Source organism: Toxotes jaculatrix, chromosome 12, assembly GCF_017976425.1.
Source record: "Toxotes jaculatrix isolate fToxJac2 chromosome 12, fToxJac2.pri, whole genome shotgun sequence".
Classification (NCBI taxonomy): Eukaryota; Metazoa; Chordata; class Actinopteri; family Toxotidae; genus Toxotes; species Toxotes jaculatrix.
This window is the reverse complement of record NC_054405.1, coordinates 2,149,901-2,158,667: the sequence shown is the minus strand read 5'-3', so window position 1 is coordinate 2,158,667 and position 8,767 is coordinate 2,149,901. Positions and strand designations below refer to the sequence as shown.

The following is an 8,767-nucleotide window of genomic DNA, read 5'->3' as shown; positions in this document are numbered from 1 at the left end:
ACTGTGGTTTTGGAAGCCACGCCTCCTTGTCTCTTGTGGCCCCAGTCACTCTGTTCTCTACATGCACTGTGGGTCTGAGGTGTTGTAGTAAGCATTCAGCTTCAGTCTGTACTGTCTCTTGTCTGATGTCTGATGGATCTACAAAGGTCATATTTAGCCTTTTTGTATTCCTCAGCAGTGCCTGAGACATAAGCAGCAGAGCGAGCACGTAGCATGGACCACACTTCACAGGTTATCCAGGGTTTGTTATTGAGGTAGGTTTTAATCTGTTTTGTGGGAATGATATTGTCCGTGCATGTGCTAATGTAACCAGTAACTGCTGCACCATTTTCCTCTAAGTCCACAGTAGACTCCTCTCTCAAGGCAGCAGTTTTGAACACCTCCCAGTCTGTGTTGTTAAAGCAGTCCTGAAGCATCTGTTCTGATTCTGCATTCCATACTTTAACAGTTCTGCAGACAGGTAGTGCTTGAGGAGCTTACAAACAAAGAACCAGAGAACAGCAAGAAATCAGGCCTCAGGTTGCAATAAAGATGAAACTGACTGCAAGTGTCAGTGAAGGAAGTCAGTAGCGACACTATAGGCAAATGAACTCTGTCCTTGCTTTGTGGGGTTTTCTTTTTCTCCTTTTTCTTTTCTTTTTTTGTGGGTTTTCTCTCATAGGGTTTCACACAATCAGCTAGAGGTCCAGTGTCAGTCCACTGTTGGTGGAGTCACAGACACAGACCAACAACAGGAGAACCTGGAGCTCCAGGAGTCATTAAGATCAGAGTGTAATAGTATCTGTGACTTTACTGTAAATATTCCAGTTCTGGACGTCACAGCACAAAGTGGAGAGTGCTGTGTGTTATTTTAGGAAGTTCCATCAATGTACTGTAGCTCAGGTCTGTGATGTATGATGATACTTGATGGAGGACTTCAAAGCAGCTGATTGGATTTCAGCCTCATTGTACAGCTGTCAGACTCAGGCCTGTTAAGGAGACACTGATCTTGGTGTTTAGTTTTCATAATAAGTCACATATAATCCATATTAAATACAGAGTCCAAACCTGCACTGCATCACTAAACAATAACCTAAAGACAAACTTTACACTTACTTGTGACGAGCAAATGAGGACTGATTGGAAACATCCACTCTGAGGAAACGTTTCAGTGCAGGCAGAGTTCAAGTTCATCTGATAGGCAGTGAAAACGGAGCTCAGTGAGGTTTGATCTCCAGCAGCTGTGGATGCAGCACAAGCTGAACAAGTTTAATAGACTGGCTTTGTAATGTTTCTGTGCAAATGCATCACAAATGAAGAAACAGTCAGAAGAGTGAATGATGAATGAAGGGATGTTACGCTGCCTTTTCATCGTTACCAGTTACAATAACTAGGTAGAAAAAATCATTGAACTCACTGTGCTGCTCAAAGGCTACTGACAGTTACCAGCAACTATTAAGGTGGAATGTTTTCTTGCATGTTATTCAATGCATGAGTTGATGTTGTGAACCAATCAATACACCTTAAATGTCGATATGACAAATATGAGCATTGGATTTATTGGCTTTCTCACAAGACTTTAGTAATGATTGTAGAAACCTGCTGCATCGTCTTCTACATAGTACAAGCTGTTGTCTGTCCCACAATCTGTTCCACAGTTTATGATTTAACTTAGTTTTCTGAAAAGATAATGAAAGTCATCAAAGAATATTGTTGCCTTTGTAAATTAAAAGGATTCATTGCCTTTTGGTGTTTCCTAATAATCAAACATCAAATCAAATCAATAGTTCTCTTATACAAAGTGTGATTTATTTCATTGATTCTTTCCTACACTCATACTTTGCAGGTCAAAAACAGATTTGACTATTTCTGAAAATGGGGCAAAAATATTTCTGCAGATCTTCCACTTGAGGGAGCTGCTGGTACATGTGTCCAGTACTGAATGTGTTTTCCATTCATCCAACTGGGTCTGTACTATCATCATGTCTGCACTTTGATGTAGTCATCTCTGGTGGCAAAGCAGAAAGGCTCATAGCAGTACATACCTGTGTGAACAACTGTTCTCTTTGATGAAGATAAACAAAACATCACACAGAAGTCGTCTTACTGACGAACACCTTCAATCAATCCTGAGGGTTTCCTCAGCTCAGAGCCGGACCCCAGACATTATTAACTTGAATCCAAGATGAGACACCAAGTGTCTGGCTCAGAGGATAGATAGGCAGTATTTTATTAATCCCTCGGGAAGGTTCCTCCGGGAAATTCAGTTAAAATATGAAATGTAAAACAGCAGGAATTTAAAAAATAAAGTGAAGTGTAAAAGCTGCATAATCAACACAAATGTCCAAGATTGATTGTATAATGTTCAGGTAGAAAAGTGCAGTTATTGTTCAGTTGTATTGTTTAAAGTGCAGTTATTTTACTGTCCATTTGTATTGTTTAAAGTTTGAGGTGTGGTTGTTTATTTTTTTATTGTTCATTTGTCTTGTTTGTTTAGTTGGAAACCTTCAGGCCTCCTCTGAAAAATATTACAGCAGCAAATTGAGCTTTAATGCTTTTTTTTCTTAGTAAAGTATTGTTCCGCTCGAACATCTTCAGTGCTTCTTGTCAGAGTGGAGGATGAGCAGCATTCTTCTGAAACATATTCCTTCATTTAAGGAGCGCTGTCTAACATGTGGCTCTAAAACCTTCACTGGGTCCTCACATCCTGTGGTTGAGGACAGCTTCTCTTTTAGACCTTTTCCTCTCACCATCCTGATACAAAGTCCTGGTCTTGCTCAGCATTTGTATACATGTCACAGAGTCCAATAGGAGCTACTTGCAGTATATCTGCATGAAAGTGTTTTCCATATTGTGATTTGACCTGAGTTATCAGGTATGCAGACCAACTCCAAATGTATTTTTCCTGGCCTAGATCCATTAAGACCAGTAAGAGTTATTCACTTATTCAAGCTTTTTGAACTGGGACAGCTCTTATCAGTAAATGTGTTTTAAATCTAATGTTCCATTCTTAGAAAAAGGAAAGCTTTGGATGTCTGTGACTCTTTTGTTGAATCTGTTTTTTTAATCTTTTTTCATTTTGTTGTGGTTTGAGCCCAAAATCATGACAAGCATCATTACTGGAGTGGATGCCATCACATGAGCAAACTGTGACTTGTACTGATTCCACACAGTATCATATTCTGCAGCAGTGGAGTTTCCTGTCACCCTCTGCCATATGTGTCCTGTCAGTGTCCAGCTGAAGCCAGTGAACATGAGCAGGAAATGCTTGTAACATCTGAAGAGTGGACTTCTTCTGAGCTGATTAGCTTCATTATCTGTAGCTTTGTATTTCTTGCTCTGTGGTTGGGAGCCAAACGTCCTCTGAGGTATGAGAGGTTAGGTTTAACAGTGAGGTAGAATGCTTAAGAGATGCTTTCCTTGATATGTCTGGATATTAAAGGTTTGCATGCAGTGCATCGTTCCTGGTGACATTTTGTCTACCACCAATCCATCTACCATCTTTGTCCAGAAATGTTTTGTTACGTTGAGATGAAAATAGTTGATGACATTTTGGCTGATTCATGATTTAGTCCAGAGGAAAATATCCTGACAGCTGCTCAGAATATCAGTCACAGAGTAAGAGACAGAAAAAGTCCTGCAGAGCTGTTCCCCCAGAGGTGTACTTGATGCTCTCTATCTCACCTCCACAGTTAATGGGCTTCTGGAAGTGGATCTCCAGATGGTCCTGAAGGTCCTCGTCATCCATGATGTCCTTGATGTCCTTGATGTGATCCAGGAGGATGGTTCGGTTTATTCCACAGAGTCATGTTGGCAAACAAACCTCTGATGTCAAGTCAAGCTGACCACAGTTGTTCATCTATATTTGATTTTGATGCTAACCACTGACCAGTATCACAGACGACTCATGTGGACTTCAAAGTAAAACTCTGAACAGCACTGTTAACATGAAAGAAGTGATGAAAACTATGATTGGATGTGATTGGATTAATGATTGTAATAAAATTACTCATCAAAGTCAAAGACAGATGTTGACTTTCAGATGTGTGTGTACGGTGTGTGTGTCTGTTTTAGGCTGTGTGATCAGACTGTGTGATCAGGTAATCCTCAGGTGAAATCAGCTCTTTATTGCAGCCCTTGACTTTGGGTTTTCACCATGGTTTGTTGAGGGTTCAGTGAAGAACTGATGAGTTCTACTCTGCAGTGCGTGGAGGAACACAGACCATAATACCCAGTCTCACTGCATTCCCTTTGAGTGGCTCTTTGTTTTGATTCTTTGTTCTGCCCTTATATCTTTTTCCCTCTTCTGTGATTGTCTGTCCCGCCCTGATGTGTTTCACGTGTTACACAGTTCAATTCAATTCAATTCAATTCAATATTATTTATATAGCGCCTTCCACAATCAAAATTGTCTCAAAGCGCTTTACAGAGACCCAGAGCCTGACCCCAGAGCAAGAACTTAAGGCGACAGTGGCAAGGAAAACTCCCTTTTAACAGGAAGAAACCTTGAGCAGAACCTGGCTCAGATGGGGGACCCTCCTGCTGATGGACAGGCTGGGTGAAAGGAGGAAAAGGAGGAAGATAGGACAGCTAGGAATGGAGGAGAGGGGGAGAAGGACATGCAGCATAATACAGACAATGTGGGTCAGCATTTACATTACAGTTAGTGAACAGTTATTGGATAATGTGTGCTCAGCAAATTACAGTTATAATAGGAAACAGAGCACAGAGGCAAAAAACTGTCATGACTGGTAATTATTTACATTACAGTTTGCAAAGAATATTAATCCAATATTTATCTGTAGCAGAATGGAACGTTAAACGTGTAAGAAATGGATCATTGTGAACAAAAGTTCATTTGTGTATTTAAGTCTCTGTGTTTCCTTCATTCCTCTGAGTTTCCTCATGCTTCTACTCAGTTCCTGTTCATGTTTTACTGGCAACAGGAGTTGTCATGTTTTATACTTATTCTACATCATGAAGCTTGTCTGAAGTCACAATGACAGGGGGCCCAGCCCCATTATGGTCTATCTGCACACACATCTGCCTTCATTCAAGATACAAATATGAAACTGGTGGAAACAGTAAGTGATGTATCCACATTAATGTGAAGCCTGAATGTTTTGTTGAAGACATCACTGTTGAAATGGAGAATTTAGTTCCATTGGAGCTCAGCTGATTCAACTGATCGATAATCAATAATAATGAAAACATCAAACAGCAGCAGAGTGTGTGTGTGTTCACACTGGGAGTCATGAGGAGGTTTCATGTCTTAGCATGTGAACTTCAGTCTGACTGAGACCCGTCCAACCAGTCACACTGCATATTTGGATAATGAAGAGACCACACACACAAACACACACACACACACCTCTCTGGGAGTTTACTTTCATTTTGACCAAACGTTGTGGCACAGATGATTTTCTCCATCTGAAGGTAAATGTCAGCAGTTTTAATGTTTTACTCGTCAGCTCTCCCTGTTGTTACCTGGATTTTCTGACCATTGATTTATGGTGGGGTTTTTTTTTTCGGCTTTTTTTGTGTGTGTCAGTTAAAGTTCACTCACACAAGAAGCTAAGGAAAAAGAAGCTTGAAGTGAAGAACTAAGAGCCTTTCCTACACTGACAGGAGAGAGCTGCAGAGGGATGAAGTTCATGCGATAACTGAGTAAGTGGAGCTCTTGATTGGTTTGATTTGTCTTCATTAAAGGGACATGGTTTTCTCTAGTTTGTGGAAAATGTTGACAGTGATGTCACTAGTTCTTCTGGTTATTTTAGCTGGAGAAACTGGTTTATTAAAAGTGTTTTACAGTTGGATGGAGTTTGTTGAAATCAGGAGGAGGTTTGAAACAGTCGTTAGTCTCAAACTGAAATATTAGCTTGGAAACTTTAGAGGACATTCATGTTTATTTATTTATTTAACCTTCATTTAACCAGGTAAGTCAGTTGAGAACCAGTTCTCATTTCCAACGACAACCTGGCCAAGAGGCAGAAGCATGAGGCATGTTATACAATAATTCAGCAAACACGATAAACAATAAACGATAATCGCGATACAGAACATTCACATAAACACATGAAGTTCACTCTCATAAATATATACAACACATACAACAAGGAGATCCCACAAGCAAATTAGAAGCAGGTGCACTGAAAACAATTGAAGTTAAGGTTTTAGTCTCTTGAAGATACAGAATGTTCACTGAATAAAAGCTTTGCAGTCTTTTATTTTGAAAAGCACGTACAAGTTGTTTGGAATCTAATACTTTTGTAGTGAAAAGTAACTCAGTCCTTTTATTGCAGTGCTGCACTGAAACTCCAGTGTTTCCATTTTCTGCTTCTTTATACTTTGACTTCACAACTTTCCAGAGGGAAATATTTCACTGTTTTACTACATTTATTTCACAGCTACAGTTACTTTTCAGATTAAGATTTGAAATAAAAACCAAATGAGTCTGTTCTGCATGATCAGCACTTTAACTTTTGACAGTTGAAGTATATTTTACTGATTACACTCATGGACTTTTACTCAAGTGAAATTAGAAAGCAGGATTTTTAGATTGTGTCAGATAAAACCAGTGGATCTCAGTCTGTCTGTGTGTCAGTGAATGGAAATGCTCGTCCCTGGATCCTGTGTGCTGCTCTGCACTTCACTGCAGCTTCATGACCCCATCTAGTGGACTGACAGTGGAAGTACAGCAGCTGATGGCAGCTTCCTCTGCCTCACACTGCTGTCTGACTGCATTCAACTGACACTGATATGAAAGAGGAAAGAAGAGCCAATCAGTGGAGGAGCAGCTGATATTTCTACAGGACAAATGATGGAGAGGGTGATTTCAGTTGATGTGCAGATGAATGATTTGTGTTTTCTCTCCAGATGAAGGTAGAAAGCGTGTGTGAGCTGATGTGGATGTGAATTCAGCATCATGAATCAGTGTGAGGACAGAGAGGAGGGAGCCCCTCCCCCTAAAAGCAGTCTGTGTGGGGACCATGAGATCCAGACCAAAGCTCAGAGGTGAGATGAGGATCTCTAACTGTCCATGACTCTTCTCCATGTCAGAGCTCAGCACTCACATCACTGCACCATCATTATTCACACTCAAAGCTCTGTGTGTGTTGTGTTGAAGGCCAGAGCAGCAGCACACACCAGACTCTGCTGGACCTGGACCTGAACATGGACCTGAGCCCAGTTGTGTGTCCATGAAGAGTGACTGGTCAATGGGTCGCCTCATTGATTTCAAAGGACAGCCTCCCTCTGCTGCAAAGAAGTGAGCTGCAGCTGAGTTTAAAATGTATCAGACAGCTGTCCTGTATAACTGGTCTTCTATGAAAGATGAAGTGATTGTGTTTTGTCTCCAGGCTTCATGAATGACACAGTATATGAACATGATCAGGCTGAAACACAGGCTTTAGTGGCAAAGTTGATGTTTCTCTTTTCAAGAAAAGCACTTCTTATGTTCTTATATGTGTCATTCAGATCAGAACTAAAAGTCCCTGTAACTCAGCACCTATCCAGTTCCAGTGTTTGTGTTAGTGTCCTGTAGCAGAGGTGAGACTTCTGTCAAACCCAGTGTGAGTCCTTAAAACTCATCATTTAAAAGGTGGACTTGTTGTGATGACTCTAGGTCATGAGGTAAAGAACTGATTGCTTGTTTCCTCTCATTGAGAATGTCACAGCACAGTAGTGTTTGCTTTAATCAGGACAGTCACCACAGAACATAAAAGCAGCTGTTGTTTGTGTACAAAGCATAAAACACTCACAGATGCTGCAAACATAATGTGAGCTAATTCTTCATGATTCCTCCACAGAGTGGGCCAGGAGAGCTCAGAGGTTCCCAGTGCTCAGTCTGCCCAGCAGCATCAAACACACCTGGACTCCATATTTATGGTCTGTACATGGACAACAACTACTTTGACATCTATTGTGTTGACAATAATCTCCATGCTGCACTTTTTAGAGCAGTGGATTGTCAGTGTGTCCAACATGGATCTGATGTTTGGCTCCATGGTTTTACTTTGATTGTGTCATTCATATAGTTTTCTGTTCCAGCTGCTGGAGGAGAACATTGTCACTTTTGTGAAGAAGGAGCTGAAGAAGATCCAGAAGGTTGTGAGTCCAGATTACCCAGAATGCTCAGAGAGTCAGAGGGAGGATGAAGAGGTGTTGGACGGTGAGGATGAAGAGCAGAGGTGGAGCAGCAGAGAGGCTTTTGTGAAGATCACAGTGAACTTCCTGAGGAGAATGAAGCAGGAGGAGCTGGCTGACTGTCTGCACAGCAGTAAGAGGATTTCTCTAAAGATTCAACATGATGGACAAATGGGACATTTACTAACGTCTCAAGACATGGAGGGACATATGTTCATGTGTGTTCTTTAGGGGGATGAACATGTCATGTTTTCTTTATGAATCAGTCATTGATGTTGTTTCTTGTTTGTTCATTCAGGACATGATGCTGCAGTTTGTCAACGTAAACTTAAATCTGCTCTGAAGAAGAAGTTCCAGTGTATGTTTGAGGGGATCTCTAAACCAGGAAACCCAACCCTTCTGAATCAGATCTACACAGAGCTCTACATCACAGAGGGAGGGACTGGAGAGGTCAATGATGAACATGAGGTCAGACAGATTGAAACAGCATCCAGGAAACCAGCCAGACCAGAAACAAGCATCAGACAAGAAGACATCTTTAAAGCCTCACCTGGAAGAGATGGACCAATCAGAACAGTGATGACAAAGGGAGTGGCTGGCATTGGGAAAACAGTCCTAACACAGAAGTTGACTCTGGACTGGG

At 41.1% G+C, this 8,767-nt stretch overlaps 1 long non-coding RNA gene across 1 annotated transcript; it reads left to right on the top strand.

Annotated features, from left to right (window-relative positions):
• The first annotated feature begins 5,392 nt into the window (after positions 1 to 5,392).
• Positions 5,393 to 6,894, top strand: LOC121190914. The gene is made up of 3 exons (XR_005895041.1): positions 5,393 to 5,415; positions 5,531 to 5,646; positions 6,856 to 6,894. It is a non-coding gene; the product is annotated as an uncharacterized LOC121190914 (long non-coding RNA).
• The last annotated feature ends 1,873 nt before the right edge of the window (positions 6,895 to 8,767 follow it).